Raw genomic sequence first — 20748 nt, 5'->3', positions numbered from 1 at the left:
AACAGGAAAAATAATTTAAAAATATAAGTGTTATATACATTACATTACAAGGGAAAGGCATCTATTTCCACTTAAACATTTAGTCTCTCAAGTTAAAGGTAATACTGATGGCTTAATTTCTAAAAATGAAAAATTGGTAATAAGATTATTTTAAAACAATAAAAATAAAATTTATGTTTTTCATATAGATTTAAGATCATAAAATTATTTTTAATTTTATTACAGTAAAACTTTAGCTTTCCTCTAACATTTTTCAATGGGTTGTCAGAGTTTCTCAACCTTGGCACTATTAACAGTAGGAACTGGGTAATTTTGCTTTGGGGGAGCTGTCTTGTACATTGTAGGAAGTTTTAGCAGCATTCCTGGCCTCTACCCACTAGATGCCAGTAGCATGCCCTTGGGAGGCAAAATCATCCAGGTTGAGAACCATTTGGCTAATAATTCAAATTCATTAACTTTTACCTTCAACTTATAGAGGGAAACCTAAAGTTAGATTGCTATGTGGTCAAACTATTATGGTTATTGCTGATTAACTCCCAACTTAAAATTATATGATAATATAAAGAAACCCTGGTTATCATTTATAACATTAAATTAAAAAATTTTAAATGCCATCCCAAGAAAAAGACAAGACGTTAAGCAAAAGCAATCCAAACGTGAGCAAACTGTATTTTGTATTTGTAGCTGGATATAAATTTAGACATCCTGGTTGCCCCAGGCTCCTTTGACTTGATGGAGACCAGAAAGAGTAGGGAGAAAGGAAAGGATCAGACGTGGCTTTTAAAGCAGAGAAATGGGCAATCAACTGATAACTGAATATTAGAGAAAGCATGTAGTTACTATACAGCAAGAGTGGCTAGGAAAAATGAAAGACTTTGGTGCAAGCAAAAGAGATTACTGAATATCCTTTCAATGGAATACTGGAGCCTCCGGGGAATTATCGGATCCTACTAGGGTTTGGTCTTTTCACTGCCTTTGAGCTATTTTACACCTTGGTAAATTGTAGGTGACTGATAGCAATGCAAATAATTCTTGTCTGAGGACATGCTCATAATTGTCTGGTGAAGGGGCAACCCTTCCTGCAGTGGGAAAAGCCAGTTTTGCTTCCATCTGTAAACTCATTTCAACATTCCTTTACTCTATATAAAGTCAACTTTTCTTTTAAAATGGATGTGACATTTGTCTAGTTCTTTCATTAATTAACTAGTTAAATAAAATCGTTGTTCCGCGTTCATTTTATATGGGTCATGATTTTGTCCTTTTAAAATTTATATTTAACAAAATCCACGAAATTCCCTCCTTTACCCGGACCCACTTATAAATGCCCATCTTTAACCTCCTTCCTTCCTCACTGGAAGAGACCTCATAGGGAGGGCTGTCACTTTTATCGGGTCTCACTTTTACTATAGGGCCTACTGGCCTGCCCTTGGTCTTCAAACCTCCCTCTCCACTGGTTTGTTCCCCTTGCTTAGCTTGTGAGGAATTTCAATTCCTGGTCACCCCTACAAGACAAAGTCGCCCTGTTCTAGTCCTCCAGTGCAGAAATAAATATTAAGAAACCTATAGATTTTAAGGTTACAAATGAAGCTTCTGTAAAGTTTTCACTGAATTCTATTTTCAAACAGTGGTGTGTATCTCACACAATTTATAAACACAACTTAATACGGTAATATCAGTAACCTTGTTCCATCTGACAATGTTAAAATTTACCTGAGCCCTGTGCTCCCAGAAAGCAGCCATGGTTAAGAAGCACTGAACCTTCTGTGTTCCAAGAAAGGGCTGACTGTATTTCCAGATAGGACCCACCTTCACCCTTCCTTACTGACTCCCTAGTTTTATAAAACTCCCCATTTTTTCCTTCTTTGAGAGGTTTTTCCATTAATATTCATTCTCCCTGTTGCAATAGCTTGAATAAAATCATCTCCTTAATTGTCTGGTATATTTTGTCTGTCGCATACTAGAAATTAGTTTTCATATTCTACTTCGAAGATGAATTCCATCATACTTATTTTACTTTATATTTTAGTTATAACATTTCTTCCCAATAAAACTACTGACATTTTTATATATATTCTATTACATAAAATATTCTGTGACAATATTTTTTATTTTAAAACTAATTTAATCAGTAAATCTATCTAATTAGGTTTTAATATTATATGCTCAACTCTATTAATATAATTTTCAACCACAAATGGATTTTTATTTCAATGTTATAGCAATAAAAATACTTCTAATAATATTCCTATACATCTTAAGTCCTTAAATTTTACCACAAATGAGAATAAAACTGCTATTTCAACTATTTTTCAACCTATAAAAAGACCCATTTCAAATGGTTCAATCATTTCAGCACACAAAACTAAAGTGAATGCCAATAAATAGGTAAACAAAAAAGCATTTTGGGGGTTTGGCGGGGGGGGGGGGGGTTGGAGGAGAGGATGGGCTGTTTTCTATCACGGTGGGACCCAGGACCTTGATAAGAGTGGTTATGAGAAATCAGATTGAAAAGTTATAAACTTGAAGATACAAAGAGTCAAAATAATGCTTTATAGACAGAAAGAAAAACAAAAGCATCAGCTAGGGGTCACAAATGCCAGGCAGATAACAAATGAACGAAGACAATAGGTGCTAGGCTGCTTCTACTGTGACTATTATAAACCCTTCCTAATTACAGTGTCTTTTAAGATATTAATGCTGGCCAAAGAAACCTGCATTGAAACAAATGTCTATGGTAACCCACTGAGAATTGAGAACTGCAGTTGTTGTTTTAAAGCAATCATAGCACTAAAGGAAAGGACAAATCCTGAAAAAACGAACTAGGGGATTAACCAACCACACTTTTTTCCTTGTAGTGGCTGCTAAGAGATTGGGACATCTCAAGCTGCATTACCATGCTGGTCTGGAGGAAGGCATACCCCTCGGACACCAAGCTCTTACGAGACATCGCCAAAGCGAAGTGTCTGGGGAAGGATGCTCAGAATGCTGAGAGGCTGTGGAGCCAGCTATCCTGGATAAATGAGAGAGATCTGTCTAGCCTGTAAAGGACACAAACATTAGGAGAGACCTAATTAGGAAAAGTGAATGAGCAGTGCTTCTCAGAGTTCTTTCAGAAAACACCTCCTGGAAAAGGAAAGTGAATTCCCACGTCAGGGGGCCTAAGGGGGTGCCCATTACAAGCACAAAATTTGTTTAAAGTCTCTCTTTTATAGTTTAAGGACTGTAAACTATCTGAATTTTGCAGTCAAATCCTAATAGAATCATGCTTAATATAAAATATATATTCCCCACCCATCTTCACATAAAATCAACGATTTAGGGATAATAATTGCTGAAGTTTATCGAGCGCCCACTATGTATCAGAAACTGTTTTCAGTGAGTAATAGCTTCATAACAACTGTAATAGGTGGGTACTTAATTACCACACCCATTTTATGATAAGGAAACTAAGGCACAAAGAGATCAAGTTAAGTGGCAGAATCAGGATTTGAACCCAGAAAGTCTAATTTCACAGCCAGTGCCCCTTCTCAAATTTCTTCTGATGTTCCAAAGCCTCAGGGCAATGGGTGAATAGAAGTTCTCTAATAAACTTCTCAAGTGTAAGGAGTAACTCGCACAGCCTAATCTTTAACAGTTTCTATAGGTACTCTCACAATACCTTAAAGCAGAATACTGATCCTCAGAATCATTTCTACATGCTGCACAAATTCTAAAATCAAGGCCAATTACTATACAACTTCCCAACTATGCAACTTCCCAGTGCAAACTACAATTAATTTTTTCAAATGATAGTCAGCAACCAAAGGTTGAAACATTAATCAGGACACCCATTTGACTGATTTTTACATTAAATTACTTTTAGTAGCTACATCAAACCCAGGGTGAAAAGCCTAACTATCATACTTTGATATCAGTTCATCAACAGTTTAAAGGCAGTATAAATAGAAGTGACTAAGACCTTGATTTAACTTCATTTAAAATAATTTCAACCTTTTACAACAATTAACTCAAGATGGATCACAGGCTTAATACTTAAAATTAACCTTTTAGAAAAAAAAGGAGAAAATCTTTGGGATCCAAGGCTAGGCAAACAGCTCTTTGACTTGGCCTTCAAAGCCCAATCCATAAAAGTAAAAACTGATAAACTGGACCTCAACAAAACTAAAAACTTTTGCTCTGTGAAAGACCCTATTAAGAGGATAAAAAGATAAGTACAGACTGAGAGAAAATATTTGCTAACCACATTTCCAACAATGGACTCGTATCTAGAATATATAAAGCACTCTCAAAACTCAACATTAAAAAAGATAATAATAATTAGGAAATGGGCAAGAGACATGGACATGTTCACTAGAGAGGATACAGAGCAAGTAAGTACACAAAAAGATGTCCAACTACATTAGCCATTAGGGAAATGTAAATTAAAACCACAGTAAATACCACTATCAATATGATTGAAATAAAAATTAGTGACACCAAATTCTGGCCAGAACATGGAGAAAGTGGACCACTCTACATTGCTGGTGGGAACACAGAATGGTACAGTCACTGGAAGACAGTTTGGCCGTTTCTTAGAAAACTAAACATACTCTTACCACGTCGTTCCAGCAACTGCACTCCTCGGTGTTTACCCAGAGGAGTTGAAAACTTATGCCCAGAAAAAAACCTGCATGTGCATAATTGCCAAAACTTGGCAGCAACGAAGATATCCTTAAGTAGGTGAATGAATATATATAAACTGTGGTACATCCACTCAACGGAATATTATTCATGCTAAAAAGAAAGTGCTATCAAGCCATGAAAAAGACATGGAGGAAACTTAAAAGCATATTACTAAGTGAAAGAAGTCAATCTGAAAAGGCTACATAGTGTATGATTCCAATTATATGACACTCTGGAAAAGGCAAGACTATGGAGACGGTAAAAAGATCAGTGGTTGCCAGAAGTTGGGGGATGAGGGGAGGGATGAATACATGGAGCACAAGACTTTTAGGGCAGTGAAATTACTCTGAATGATACAATGATGGATACACGTGATTATACATTTGTCTATTATAGTGTAAACCCATAGGATGTAAAACACCAAAAGTAAACCCTAATGTGAACTATGGATTTGGGTGATTATGACGTGTCAACGTAGGCTTATCAACTGTAACACATGTACCACTGTGGTATCCCATCTGCAGATGCTGATAATGGAGGAGACTATGCATGGGGGGGGGGCAGAAGGTATACAGGAAATCTCTGTACCATCCTCTCAATTTTGCTGTGAACCTAAAACTGTTCTAAAAAATATAGTCTTTAAAACAAAACAAAAAAGCTAAACATGCTACCATATGACCCAGTAATTACACTCTTGGGCGCTTATTCCAGCAAAATAAAGACTTATTTTCACACAAATACCTGTATGTGAAAGTTCGTAGTAGGTTTATTCACAGCAGCCCAAAACTAGAGACAATCCAGTTGTCCTTCAACGGATGAATAAACTGTGGTACATCCATACTACTCAATAATAAGAAGGAAAGAACTATTGATACATGCAATAATTTGGATGACCCTTAAGGGAATCATGCTAAGAGAAAAAAGCCAATGTCAAAAGGCTGCATACTGTATGGTTCAATTCTTGAAATGATAAAATTAGAGAGCTGGAGAGCACATCAGTGGTGCCAGAGGTTAGTGAGGGCCCCTCCCACTTGGTGGGTAGGGTCATAATGGCCTTGTGATAATAGAACTGATGCGGAACACGCTAACCTATATATGCGATAAAATTGCATTGAACTAAATACACACACGTAAATTAACAGAAGTAAAAGGGGAATCTGAGTTGGAGCAGCAGATTGATTGTATCAATGTCAATATCCTGGTTGTAATACTGTACTACAGTTTTGCAAGATGCTACCATTGGAGGAAACTAGTTGAAGGGTACACGAGATCTCTCTGTATTATTTCTTACAACTTCACGTGAATTTACAATTAGCTCAAAATAAAAAGTTAAATTAAAAAAAACAATTTCAGCTATAGACATCAGCCTTCTGATCCTTAGCAACAATATGCATAAGACTTCATTAATATCAACTAAAATATAAATGTAAACTCATTAGAACTTTGATTTTAAAAATTTCTAGACTGAAAACTGAGAATTTAAAAATATTTTAAAATATTTTCTTAAAAAGTATTCCTAAGAAATAGAGCTTTTAAGTGCATAGTCTATTCACTAGAAGACATTCTCCCACAACTTAATTTTAAAATTATCAGAAAACAAGCTGCTAGTAATTTACTCCTTTGTCTAAAAAAAAAAAAAAGATGACATTACTTTTAGGGAGTTTTTTTTTTTTTTTTACATAAACTCTACATTAAATTCAGAATACAGAAAAATAATTACTTTCATGGTCAGTATGTAAAGTAAAAAACTGCTTTTCTTTCTATGAGAAGCTAATGGTTTGCTAAGTGACTAGACTCTCTCAATACTGGGCTTTGGCCTAACGGAACAATAGGTTCAAATCTGACCACAGCCAGAAAGGTTACTTAATCTCTCTCTCCAATAACAAGGCTGCTGTGATTCTTGAGGCAGAAGTTGAGGCACTCTAAACAAAGGCTGCTTCTAAGATTCCAGTTCCTTCCCCCAACTGAGATGGCATTTACTTTGTCCAAAAAATTAAAGTGGGTCTGGTTAGACTCCACAGAAAGTTGGGAGGGGGCGGGGAACCTGGGTGGCAGTGCCAAGATTAGGAAAGTCTGAGAGGGCAGTGAAGGCACTGAGAAGGCCCAGAAGATGAAAGGACAGAGGTTCCCATCATCCATGTCCACCATCAGGGCCATCATAGCTGGCCAACTCTGATTTCAAGAGCACCTCTCTACCCTAGTGACAAGAGGGGGAAGGATATGTTCCAACAGCACATCCTGTGTTAGGCACCTTCCCTTCCCTCTGCTAGTTCTACTCTTCCCCTTTCTCTGCGTCCCAACATGCTCCTGCAGTAGATGGGGGTGGGAGGGGGGAGAGGGAGAGCAGGAGACTGTTCTTTCCAGTTTCAGGAACGGCTCCTTCTACTTACCTCCAGGCCTAGAGCAGGTACTGGCAGTTACCAGCCCCCAGGGTACACCATCCCTTGCTCATTTCCTTAAAATAAGTTTTAGCTGCCTCAGAATCACTGGCCAAGGCACGTAAAAGCAGACTGCAGGCCTTACCCCAGGAGTTTCAGATATAGCAGTTCTGGGATGGGGCCCTCAAATTTTTATTTCTAACAAGTTTCCAGGTTATTGTTAAAACACTAAGAACACTTAGACCCTGCCTCATGTTTGTAGATTGTCCTCCTATTAAACTCTTGTTGGCAGGACTCTGATCCAGGTCAGGCATTTTTTTTAGCATAAAGAAAAAGCCTGATAATTAAGTTATAGATAAAAGATAAAATGTATGATTAAGACAATACGTAAAAGTGTTTTTCTGTCAACGTGGTATACTGGTAAGAACCTGGGATCTGGGATCTAGAGTCATATGTCTCTACCACATCAGGGTCACCATGGGGCAAGCTACCACCTCAGCTTCAGTCTCCTTCCATGTTCAAGGGCATAATGACGCTGGGAGGGTTAAATGATTGCCTCCGTAATAATCCCCAGTGCACATCTGTCAGTGTTTCCTACGCCCCAGGTGGCCCTGTTAAACAAGATAACACACTGCAGGAATGACTCCAGGCCCTGCCCACCCCACTCCTTCCTTTTAATTCCTTTGCACTTCTATTTATGGTGTGAAATTGTTAAAAAAATGAATGAACATGATTTATTTTGAGAAAAAACAATGCTCCTCCCCCATTTTTTAAAGGAGTGGCAAGTTAAGAAAGGCGCAAATAGGAGACACCGTTTACCAGATTCTTTTTTTAATTGAGGTATAATTGATATATAACATTATATTAGTTTCAGGTGTACAACATAATGACTCTATATATATATTGCAAAATGATTACTACAGTAAATCCAGTTAACATCCATCAACATAGTTTCAAAAATTTTTTTGTGTGATGAGAACCGTTAAGATCTGCTCTCTTAGCAACTTTCAAATATGCAATACAGTATTACTAACCATAGTCACCATGCTGTACATGACATCCCCATGACTTATTTATTTTACAACTGGATGTTTGTAACTTTTGATCCCCTTCACTCATTTGCCCTCCACCTCCCCCCACCCCACCAATCTCTAACAAACACCGATCTGTTTTCTGTATCTATCTATGAGCTTGGTGTTTTTGTTATTTTCTTTATCATCCATCGACACATACTTAGGTTGTTTCCATTAACTGCAAGCAAAGGAATCAAGCAGCAAATGCAAAGGCAACCTACAAAATGGGAGAAAATATGTGCAAACCATATATCTGATAAGGGGTTAATATCCAAAATATATAAAGAACTCATATAACTTGATAGCAAAAACAAAAAAAAAATGGATTAAAAAACGGGCAGAGGATCTGAATAGACATTTTTCCAAAGACATACAGATGGCCAACAGGCAACACTAAAAGATGCTCAACATCATTGATCATCAGGGAAATGCAAGTCAAAACCACAATGAGATACCACCTCACACCTATCAGATTGGCTGTTTATCAAAAAGACAAGAAATAACAAGTGTTGGGGAGGATGTGGAGAAAAGGGAACCCTTGTGGGAATGTAAATTAGTGCAGCCACTATGGAAAACAGTATGAAGGTCCCTTAAAAAAATTAAAACTAGGACTATTATATGATCCAGCAATTCCACTTCTGGGTATATATCCAAAGGAAGTGAAAACGCTAACTTGAAAAGATATATACATCCCTATGTTCACTGCAGCATTATCCACAATAGCCAATACATGGAAGCAACCTAAGTGTCCATCAATGGATGAATGGATAAAGAAAATGTGATATCTATATATTTATATATCTATAGATATAGATATTATTGTTCAGCCATAAAAAAAGAACAAAATCTTGCCATTTGTGACAATGTGGATGGACCCTGAGGGCATTATACTAAGTGAATAAGTCAGATTAAAAAAGACAAATACCATATGATCTCTTTGATATGTGGAATCTAAAAAAAAACCCAAATTCATGGATACAGAGAACAGACTGGTGCTTACTAGAGGCAGGGGGTGGGAGGTGGGAAAAATGGTTGAAGGTGGTCAAAAATAAGTAAGTCATGGAATGAAATGTACAGCATGGTGACTATAGTTAACAATATTGTATATCTGAAAGCTGCTAAGGGAGTAGATCTTAAAAGTTCTCATCACACAAAAAATCTGTAACTATGTGAGGAGATGGATGTTAACTAGACTTATTGTGGTGATCATTTTGCAGTATATACAAGTATTGAATCATCATGTTGCTCACCTGAAACTAATAATAATGACTTTCTCCATCAAGGTTGGGTCCTCCTGAGATACTCTCAGTCTCCCAGCACCACTGCTGTCTTAAAGAATGTGTCACAATTGTACTTTAAGTTATCTGTGCAATAATTTGTTAACACTCCTGCCTTAAGAGGAGTCTGGTTCATCACTTCTTCCCCAGCTCCTAGCACAATGCCAGGTACACAGTAGTATTAACAAATATTTATTGAATATGTTCATGGCTGAATATTCTGCTTCAGTCAAGTTCTCAGGGATTTATTAACTTCATTCATTTAGTGTCCATGAGTAGTGTGTATGTCCAAAATAATCCTAAAATCAGTTCCAAAGTTCATTTTAGTACTGTTTTGATCTCAAAAAAATTTTTAACTGCTGTGTAATTTTTAACTTATGAATTTTAAAATACAATAAAAATTTCATGTCAAAAAATTATAAATGCAGTACTATCTATAGCAGGGCGTGAGTTCTGAGCTCGTTCAGTCTTTACTGTGTTACACACCTAACAATGTGCTCGAGCTGCACACGTTGAAGTCACAATAAAGTGCAAATTAAAACTACCGTTGAGGGAAAAAAATCCCTTAAATTAGCAAAATCAGGGCTACAAGAAGCTCAAGAGCCAGTAGTTAGCTTCCTTTCTTTCAGCAATTTTTTTTGCTGGGACCGTGAGGTCAAAGTGGAATTTCTCTATCCATCCCCATCCTCCTTTCCTGCCAGGTACTGCTGAACAAAGTTAGGCTAAAAGGCAGATAACGGGACTGCGTGTCTGGTGGCCCTATTTACAACACACAGGTCCCGATCTCCCTGCAGTCCCAAGAATGGTGTCTGCTGTCATCAGGGCATAACCTGCTTACCCTCTCCACCAATACTGCGTGCTTTAAGACACAGCCTCCTGGGCAGTGATTCTGGACTTCAGTCACACACTGAACTCTCTGGGGCACTAGGAAAATGCCTGAGCCCTAGGCACCAACTGAATCAGAGTTGCTGCAGTGGGGCTTGAGCATTTTTCCAACGATCAAGTCTGCTTCCATGCAGGGTATAAACTCAATTCAGGCTGAGTCAGGGTTTTATAAACTAAAACATCATAAGCGTTGATCCTGAATTATTTCATTTATATGTTGTAAAATTAGTGTTTCTATTTGTGTGAATTTGATATCACCTAACTGAATGGAAAATGAAGTATGTCTGGTGAAATCTAATCAATTTTAACTTGTTAAAAAATATTATGCAATCTAAACTTTTAAATCAATGAAAAGTTATAATTTAAGAATTACCAAATTTGAGAGCACCAATACAAGAAAGCAACTTAGAATTATCTAGTAGCACATTCTGTGAAAGTGTGGTAATACCATGTTCCCTGGTTGTGATATAATTGTATCTGTCAGTAATCTTAAAAATTGTTGCAACCTGAACAAAGGATTTCAAGTGAAAAATAAATGACCAGAGAAGTGGAAAAGCTAGGAAAAATTAGGACTCAACTCAGATACCAGTTTCTGTTAAGCAGCTCACAGACCTTCATGTCTTGGTTGAAGCAGCATTTTGCAAACACACTATCCAAACTGCGTGGGTGCTGAAGATGCTGTAAGACTGAATGTGTTCTCCATAACTATTCACATATTTATTCATTCCTTTCATTCTTTTTGGAATTCAAAAGTGCCTGATTCTATAATCAGTAAACGTTATAAAACTGAACTTATAACTTACATTCATACTAGTAAAATACCACTTTTAATAGACTTTTTTACATTGGAGTCCCACTGCTACGAAAATTTGAAAATCACTGGACCAGGAGATTCCTAAAGCCTCTACGCAATTCCAGAAACCAAGAGTACTAGGGATGTCAGGTAGCAATCCAGGTTCCCAAGAAGGAAGCAGTAATTATTTACGCAGAATGCACAAAGTCTAGAAATTCATGAGGTTTTTTTTTTTTTTTTTGGCCACGCCATGTGGCTTGTGAGATTTTAGTTTCTCAACCAGGGATCGAACCTGGGCCCTCCGCAGTGACAGTGTGGGAGTCCCAACCACTGGACTGCCAGGGAATTCCCCATAGCACAAATAATGTTGGAACCGTGTGAAATGTCTGAAGACAAAAAGAGTATGCAAAAATACAGTTGGGGTCTTCCCTGGTGGCGCAGTGGTTGAGACTCCGCCTGCCGATGCAGGGGACACGGGTCCGTGCCCTGGTCCGGGAAGATCCCACATGCCGCGGAGCGGCTGGGCCCGTGAGCCATGGCCGCTGAGCCTGCGCGTCCAGAGCCTGTGCTCAGCAACGGGAGAGGCCACAACAGTGAGAGGTCCGCGTACCACCCCCTCCCCCGCAAAAAATACAGTAGTTGGTGGTACTGAAGTTGAGGTATTGTAAGTTGTTTTCCAAACTTTTTGTGATGTTATTTTGTTTTTATAATAAACCAGTAAGAAATCATGGCAGAATTGAAAGATCAGAAGTTGCTAATATGTAATATCATTTAATATGTCTGAATATAACTGGTTTCTAATTATAATTCAGCTACGTACTTCAAGGAGGAAGGGAAATTTAGAAATTCAAAGTTATGAAATATTGCTGAGAAGTATAAAGATATAAAAAATAGCTTATTTTTTATTTATTTTATTTATTTATTTTTTTTGCTGTATGCGGGCCTCTCACCGCTGCGGCCTCTCCCGTTGCGGAGCACAGCCTCCGGACGCGCAGGCTCTGCGGCCATGGCTCACGGGCCCAGCTGCTCCGCGGCATGTGGGATCTTCCCGGACCGGGGCATGAACCCGCGTCCCCTGCATCGGCAGGCGGACTCCCAACCACTGCGCCACCAGGGAAGCCCTAATTTTTTAAAAATTGGAAATTATACACCCCAAAATATGTAGTAGCCTTCAAAGTAGTTTTTTTATGAAGTTACCTCCAAATAGAGTACCTCTGTTCCAGGCTCTTGTTGAAACCCCTTTGGAAACTGCTCGCGGAGTTTTGCACTGTATATTCTTTTGAATATACAGTTAGATATGATACTTTCTGGGTGGATTTGGTTTAAAGAAACAGCCAGAAGTAATTAAAAACTTTTCTTGTATAATTTGCAGCCTGGCTTTTAATAATACACAACTTTAATTTTTTCTAATCTAAGCAAATGTTTAGCAAGAATGTTCTTTTAAGAATTTGTATTTTCTGAAAAGCCTTACACAGGACAAGGGAAAGAAGTCTTTAGGGCTCACCAGATGTGAATATTAATTTAATCATCAATCCATAGAATTTCAGTGCCTTCTCTATCATGCATGAGGGTTCTCACTTTATAATGCATCTTTTCATTCCCCTCCCCCTGCAAGTCTCCAAGTTTTCTTCTTAAAAGGGGCTTCTGCTTACAATTTCATCAGTAGACTTGCTGGCCAAACGGGTATATTCTTTAAAGGAAAAATGGGCACATGTTCACACAGATAATAATTGTGTAGTCCTTCCATTAAAAATATTTTTGCCTTTTTCTAAACACACACTAATCCTTGACAAGTCAATTTCTCTTGGACTTCCTTCTTCCTCTCTGGAGATTCCTTCTCAGACACAGTCATTTCTGGGTATGAGACTGGTTCTGGACCCCTCAGGGATACCAAAATCAGTGGATGCTCAAGTCCCTTACATAAAATGGCGTTGTATTTGCATATAACCTATGCACATCCTCCCTTATACCTTAAATCATCTCTTACTTACAATACCTAATACAACATAAATGGTATGTAAATAGTTGCTAAGCTGGTGGCAAGTTCAAGTTTTGGTTTTTGGAACTTTCTGGAATGTTTTTCTTTTTACAAATATTTTTGATCTGAGGTTGGTTGAATGTGGAACCCTTGAATATAGAGGGTTGACTGTAGTCCCTTAAATGTTTCATGGACTTTCAATGTCTTCAATTAATATCTACATGCTAACAACTCAGAATCCACAGTTAGGTCTAGCTCTCTTCTGGGCTCCACACTCATGTATCTAAATGCCAGTGGAAAGCTGTACTTGGAGTTTCCACAGCACCTTCAATACAAACTCAACTCAGTCTATGGTCTCTCAAACTTGCCATCTCAGTGTACGGCACCTGTATCTCACAGTCACCCAAGTGAGAAACCTGGCTATGTCCCTGGACCCTTCCTAACCTCACTTCTCTCTATCCTCATTGCCACTGTTACAGTACACCACTCCTATCCTGGACAACCACAACAGAGTCCGTGCTAAGCGGCTGTTTCTTCGCCCACCCTACACCCACTTCCTTCTGAAAAACATCTCAACTTTCATTCGGATAAAGTCCAAATCCTTGAACATGGCTTAGCATGTCCTTTGAGATCTGGCTCTTGGGGTCTTCTCACCTCTGTGCCCCACAAACTTAGCTCCAGGCTTTCTCTGAGGGCCTCAGAAACTCTGTGCACTTTAAGGATTCCCAAGTTTTGCTTGGCCCATTCTTTCTAAATCACACTCAACCATTTCCCTCCCACTCTCAACCTTCAACTAGGAAACCTCCAGTCTTGGGGAGCCCTCCACATATCCAAGTCAGGATTAGAGGGCCCTGCCAAGTGCTCCCTCAGCCTATACACAGTATTTCTCTCACTGAATTGTCCATAACTGTTTTCTAGTTTGGTTCCCCTACGCTTGACTATGAGCTTCCCTGGGCAGGCCTGAACCCAGTTTGCCCACCTAAGCCAATAAGTAGCTCATGTAGAAGGCACCAAAACTAGTATTCTTGATAAATGAATGATAATGTACAATAAAATACGAGGATATCAATTTAAAGTGTTTGCAGTGACCCCCATCTGCCACAAAACATCTTAATATATTTTATTAAACAAAAACAGCTGATATGTTGAAATGCATACTTCCTTTATACCTTTCTTTGAGGACATCGGTGGTAGTCAAACGTCTGCTGTACTGGGTGGCTTAGTTTAAGGTAATGTCAACTACTGCCTGGACTACTACAACAGTCTTTCACATTTGCCTTAACCTCACTCCCAGCTACAGTCTTCTCCACTGAGCAGCCAGTGATCTTTTCAAAACATAAACAGATACGATAACTTTCCGACCACCCCGCTACAAGGTCTTGCAAGATCCGCAGCCTGTCGCACCCCCCTCCCCCACCCTCAACTTCATTACTAACCATGCTCCCTCTTACGCTGCTTGACTACCTGGCCTTCTTTCTTGCAGTTCCTGTCAACAGCAAAGATTATTCCAGCGTCAGAAGCTTTGCCCTTTTGATGTCTCTGCCTGAAAAATTCTTCCCTCAGTCCTTGGCATGGCTAGCTCTTCCTCACTCAGATCGATACTCAAATGTCACTTCCTCAGAGGCCTTTCCTATCTAAAATAGCCATCGCGCCCTAGCCAATCTCGATCCCATTATTCTGCTTTTCTTTACATAACCTATCCCTATCTGATAAATAATTTTGTTTGTCGGTCTCTCTGTTAAAGTGACGAGGGCAAATGATTGCATCTATCCTATCTTGTTCACCGTTGTCTCCCTAACGGCTAGAACAGTGACCGGAGAGTAAATACCGGCTAAACGAAAAAAATGCACTTAATAAATACGTCCATCTCCCATACTTTCCACTCTTTTCCCTTTCATTCACAGGAATTCGTGAGGGTCGCTGTTCTGGCAGGAAAGCCCTTGAAGCGTTACCGTCACCCCACAGAGAGTCCTCTTTGCCACGCTAGGCGAGGCACGCCCAGCCTGGGAGCTAGCGTAGCCTCAGGGACCGAGAGAGGAACCCAGGACCCGGCAGTCGCGTCTAAAAAGCTCTGAGGAGAGCGGCAGGACAAGGCGCCCCTCTCCTGGCTTCCTGGGGACTGAGGCCTCCGCAATCCTAAGCCCTGGAACAGCCTCTCAGTCGGCCGCACACACGCCTCCCCCGCCGCCGAGGTTAGCGGCTGCGCCCACTTACCTGCCAGGGATCTGACTCAAGCCACTCTGCTTTTGCACCGCCATTCGAGCGAACCCCGGCCCCTTCCGAGACACCGTAGTTCGCGGAAAGTACAAGGCGTTTCCTCTTCCGCATGCGCAGAGGGCCTGTTCGGCCTACAGTGTTTCTTAGCAACCGCTTCGAGTCCATCCGCCAGGGGCGGAGCAGCGGAAGCCAAGGGGAGGGGGAAGTGACTGAGACCAATCGGAGACGAGTCCTAACCTGATCGGCACGCCTCCTCTTACTGTCGCGAATGCATAGGCGGCTTTACGGCAGGCAAGGGGTGGGTGCTGCTGGGGTAAGGAGGAGGGAAGGAAGCAACCAACCAACCAAGTCGCCTCCACCCCCCACCCCCACCCACCCCGGACCTAGTTTACGGCTCCGGGCTCAGGCTCCAGTGCGGCCACTGATTGGCTGTTGAAGGCTTGGTCCCATCCCAGTGACCCCAAAGTGCTGGAGGGAGGGGGCGGGGGTGGATCAGTGCAAAGTGCATCCCGAAAGCCCCCTGCCTGGATACCCCGTGGCTGGCACTTCGGACCCTGAATGACCTGGGACCTTGCTGCCCCGAGACCTCCCGTGTCCCCTCGTAGCTGGGAGCCTCCGGCCCGGAGCGCGGCAGCCCCCTGCTCCGAGCCCTCAGACGGGGACTGCCCCCCCACCCGAGCCGGGACTTCCTCCCTGCACCCCTGCCCCGAGGCTGCCCGGCGGCCAGGACCGCCGCCTCCAGTCTGCTCGGCAGTCTGGATGCTAGCCGGGCTGGGGCCGTGAGGCATCGAGGAGGATCAAGAACACCCGTGTCCGGCCCTGCCTGGGCTGTTTCTTCAATGGAGAAGTTGGTGAGTGTGGAGGAGGCTGAAAGAAAGAAGAGAAGCAGCAGCTGAGGAGACAGGTAAAGTCAGTTACCTCCCCTGAGGGGAAGGGGGCTGGCCTGGGAGGGAGGAGAATCACTGCTTCTTCCTGCTTGCCTTTTACCAGTCTCTTCCTCTGCTCCCCCTTCCTCAGAGCCCCCTCCTCCTCGCCCCCGGGGTACTGCACGACTCACAGGTTTCTGATTTCCAGGTTTGAGCTGGCTAGGGGAGGCGAAAGAGCAGGAACGGGGCTGCCCACCCACCAGAGAAGCAACAGAGAGCCTCTGACCAGCATCCTCCATAAAGGTAATAAGCCAGCCCTCCCCTCCCCCACTGTTTATTCCTGGCCCCTACTCATTAAGCAGTGCTTTATTTTCAGGATGGTTACCTGGGAATGCAACGCTTTCCTGGTTCCCAGTTTCCCAGCAAAAACAAAAACACTGTCCGTGCCCCAATCCTTAACATTTTAATAACTTTTCTTTCCCAGGAACGTTTTTCCCCTTTCTCTCTGTACAGTGTGTTTCCGTGTTTTGCTTTATCTTTTGGTGCACTGTACCATTTACCCAGCTCAGAGACTTTGAGACCTTTTTGTAGCTCCCCCTGCTCCTCTTACTCTCATAGGAATTCCTCAGTTCCTTGTTAATGGCTTGTTAGTTCTGAATGACTCTGCTTTTCAGTTAAACCACAATTTTCTGTTTTCCCCTGTTCTTTCCTATCATCTTTCCTCTACCTCCATCAGAAAATCTTTTGAGTTACCTAACTGACAGGGGTTTGGTAGAGGATGGTACAGTAATAGCTTGAAATTTGTGAGTTTCAGAAAATAATGTGACTTTTTTTTCTCTAGTAAAAAGTGAATCTGTGTACCTTAGTAGTATGAATGGTATGAAAGCAATACTCCCTCCCGAAGCACTTATGTATAATTAACTCTTTGGGCTTCTGTGTGTTTCTGTGTGACAGATGTGGATGGGCTCTGAAACTCTTATAAAAAGATAAATCGTATTTGTTATACCTCATTTTCTAATACTTATAAAACTTTACAGAATATCTTGTTAATCATTTGACAGTCAGGAATTTTAAAACAAAAGAATGTTTTGGTGTGTTTAGAATCTAGGGTTTTATTTTGGCACTCTTCATAAGATTTCTCATTTCAAAACCTTTACAGAGAATTTGTTAAATTGAAATTTAAGCATCTAATTCATGTGATCACATTTCTGCTGCTGTATTTCGTTGCTGCCTCTGAAAATGCACTAAAGGTAGGTTTAGGACATTCATGTAAGTCCTAAAGAGGGGATATGAACAGGGAAATTCTGTAAGAGTTAATTCAGAAATTAGCCAAATGAATAGCTTCTCCAACATCCAATAGCAGGAATATAAAGTGACTTGTTAATCTCAGAGTTATTTTAATATCTCAGATTGTTTAGGGAATTTTAGGTACAAAGAAGTACTTAAAATAGCAGAAGTTGTTAGGAAATCTTTGACTTACTCTGTTCTACTGGACTTTCTGCCTTCCAGAAAAGGAAATTAATGTCTTTCCTGATTCTTCTAATTGTCAAGGTACAGCTAAAGAGACTTTTAAGGGGCTCTGAGGGTTTGCATATTCTTGAAACCTGGAACTGGACACCAAAATGAGAGCGTATGCTACTGAATGGGATTTAAAATCAGTATCTACCAATGACTATTACACAGTGAGCATTTAGGGCACCCTTTGTATGTATATGTAGTCCACTTCATTTCAGTAAAAGCTAGGTAGAATGCGTCTTTCATTATTTAAATATGTGAATCACTAGAGAAATGCCTAATGATTCCTTTAGAACTTTTAAAAAATGCTAAAATACTTGAAATATGTTTTTAAGGTAAAAATGAATTATGTATTTTTTATTCAGGCCTTCTCAGTTAAATATATTTCTGCTTTAGATTGAACTCTAGCATGTTTTCATTTCTGAGGGATATTATCACCTGTGCTGAGTCAAGTATGTAAGGTAAAGAGAGGAACACTGCTTTCCTCTGGTTTCCAGTGAGTTCATTCTCATTGCTTAAATGTTTCGTTGATCCTCTCAGCTTTTAATTATTTTTCTAAGTTTACAGAATATATATAAATTGTCAGCATCTGTTCTTAATATTAGCATGATTGAGAGTATTTGGTCTAGATTATGCCAGTCATGTAAAATATTTAATTTAGTACTTCGTTACCAACATCGCCAGTTAGGTAGTTTATCTTTTTCAATCTGGTAGTTAACTTTGTGTTAATTCTGTTGTCAGTCACATGGTTTTGAAAGGAAAAAAAATTTTAAACACCCAATTTTTTTGGTAACCAAGTAAGATTTATGATCACACAGGAAGAATCACTGATTTTAATTGAAGTGTTGTATTTTGAGTATGCTATGGCCAGTACTTATTTTCTTCATACCTAAAGTGGTGCCATTCACAATTATGACACGTACAATATCTCTTTATTTGATAACACAGAAGTACATACTGTCCCTAAAAAGTCTAAAGTCAGGTAGTTTCTATAAGCATATCTGATACGTGACTTTTAGCCTTTCATTTCATTCTCAACAGAAGGCATGCCTTATGTGGAATGCTTGTCTCATTTCTTACAAACTTAGGTACCAACGTGAGGTTGCTAAGGTGGTAATGCCAGACATGGGTTAATGAGATAAGACTGACAAGACTTCATCATTTATAATACTTGTGATTTATGCTTTGAATTGGGTCTGTGTAAGTGAATTACAAAATCTCCTCTGTTGCCTTGTCCACGTTTCATGAAATTTGTTGGTTTTTCTGTTAGAACTTAGGAGACTTATAGATTAAGTCTTGCATGATAATAACTCCTTATGTTATTTGGAGGCCCAGTAATTTGAAGGGATACCCTCACTTGTTTTGGAACCTAAACACTAGGGTGCTTTGTTGAGTGATACTAAAATAACACTTCTACTTCATTTTGGGTTCCAGGCTCTTAGTTATATGAGTAGACCTCGTTAACATCCATCTCACCCATGTTGCACACTTCGGGCATTGTAGTGTTTCTGCATCCATCTTCCTTCTTAGGACTTGTGAACTATTGGTTTTTTTGTTTTTTGTCTTTTTTTCTCTGCTCAGGGCCAGTATCCTTGGAGTTGCTGATTTTCTTTCCTTTCCAGCCTGTATCTCTGTTTACTCTGCAAAGAAATGCTTATTTCTTCTTTTGAGTAGCAAGCTGTTATCTTGTTTCTAGTTTGTGTGAAATCTGAAAGCACAGTTCTAATGTGTGTCACTTAATCAAAAAAATGTGTGGCCTTTTAGTGAAAATAATATGTAAAAAGCCATTAATGACTAATCATTTATGTCAAAGGAAACTGGGGACATGTGGACAAATTTGATGGAAGTTATATAATTTTAGACAGATCTTAAATATATTTTGTTTTATAGCTATTTTATTCTTTATTCTGTGAATATAGATTTCTTTTAATTATATGAAGCAAAAGGCTTTGGTTTTAACTTAATGAGGTTCATTTGGCATCTATATAGAAATTAGATGGCAACATTTTAATTCCTAAATTTATAGTTTCTAATACGGTCAACAGTATAAAAGCTCGGATGCCTAGATTGTTTTCTTTTTTAAGAAAAGTGTAGAGTAGAAAAGATGAATTCATAAAATTTAAACACACCATTAACATTGGGCAGTAAAATCTTATCTAAAAGCGATATACATTGGGAAGCAGCTCATTTTGATACATAATTCTGAAGTCTTCCTTGTTAGTATGTTTTTTTTTTCTTTTTCTGACTGTGAAACCTAGAATGGGATTTCTAAAGATTGCACCCTCAGAGTTTTAGTCATTCTGAGTCAACTTACATTGTACATATGTTTATTTAGAAAATTGCCTCCTTTGCCATATTTTTTTATTTTATAGGTCACTACCATGAGCTATCAGACTTTCAAACTTGCACTTTTTGAGGGGGAATAGACTTTTTTCCATTCTCATCTCTGGGCTTCCTTTGTAGTTTTTAATAGGTAACTTTACCGCTGGATATTATATTTACTAAGTTCAATAGTCTTTTTTCCCTGTACTTATACATACATGGATGGTTCTACTCTAGTAAGTACAAACTCTCATAAAATTACACCAGAATAAAATTAACTCGTCTGATGCTTTGAACTATTAGGATATTTTGGTAATAAGTCATTGGCCTTCATAATTTAAGGTATGCAGTTGACAGGGGTCATGTGTGCATGTTATGTGTGTCTATGTGTTTTTTCCCATAAAGACTGAAGCGCTTTTTTGGTTTAAACCTATGGTTATTATTTATAGAGCTTGGTATTGTCAGAAAAGAGAAAAAGGATCTTAACCATTCTAGGAGTATTTGATTCATTTGAAGTATGCAGAACTCTCTATTAAAGTTCTACCCAGGGATAATACCAGTGGCCAAAGGCTAGTAGTATGCCAGGCATGTGTCAGGCACTCAGTAGACTTTCATTTGTCTAATTGAAGCAGACCATGTGGGATTATCACAAGTTACTATATTGTTTGTGCATCTTCCTTATAAGAGAGAAATAGTTGAGTCACTTTGACTTTCAACAAAGCCTTTCTTGATATTATTAATAAATTAATACCATTTCATATTCTCCTCAACCCCCACCTCAC

At 39.5% G+C, this 20748-nt stretch overlaps 1 protein-coding gene across 1 annotated transcript in view; it reads left to right on the top strand.

Moving 5' to 3' along the window:
- Positions 1 to 15758: 15758 nt before the first annotated feature.
- ASB7 (ankyrin repeat and SOCS box containing 7) overlaps positions 15759 to 20748 on the top strand; it is a 46786-nt gene continuing 41796 nt past the window's right edge. Inside the window, exons 1-2 of the mRNA XM_065872475.1 lie at positions 15759 to 16167; positions 16338 to 16432. The gene's annotated coding sequence lies outside the window, so the exon portion shown is untranslated. The remainder of the gene's footprint in view (positions 16168 to 16337; positions 16433 to 20748) is intronic.

This window comes from Phocoena phocoena, chromosome 2 (genome assembly GCF_963924675.1).
Source record: "Phocoena phocoena chromosome 2, mPhoPho1.1, whole genome shotgun sequence".
NCBI classification, from domain to species: domain Eukaryota; kingdom Metazoa; phylum Chordata; class Mammalia; order Artiodactyla; family Phocoenidae; genus Phocoena; species Phocoena phocoena.
The sequence above is the reverse complement of the archived record's forward strand: the minus strand, read 5'-3'. Positions and strand labels throughout refer to the sequence as shown.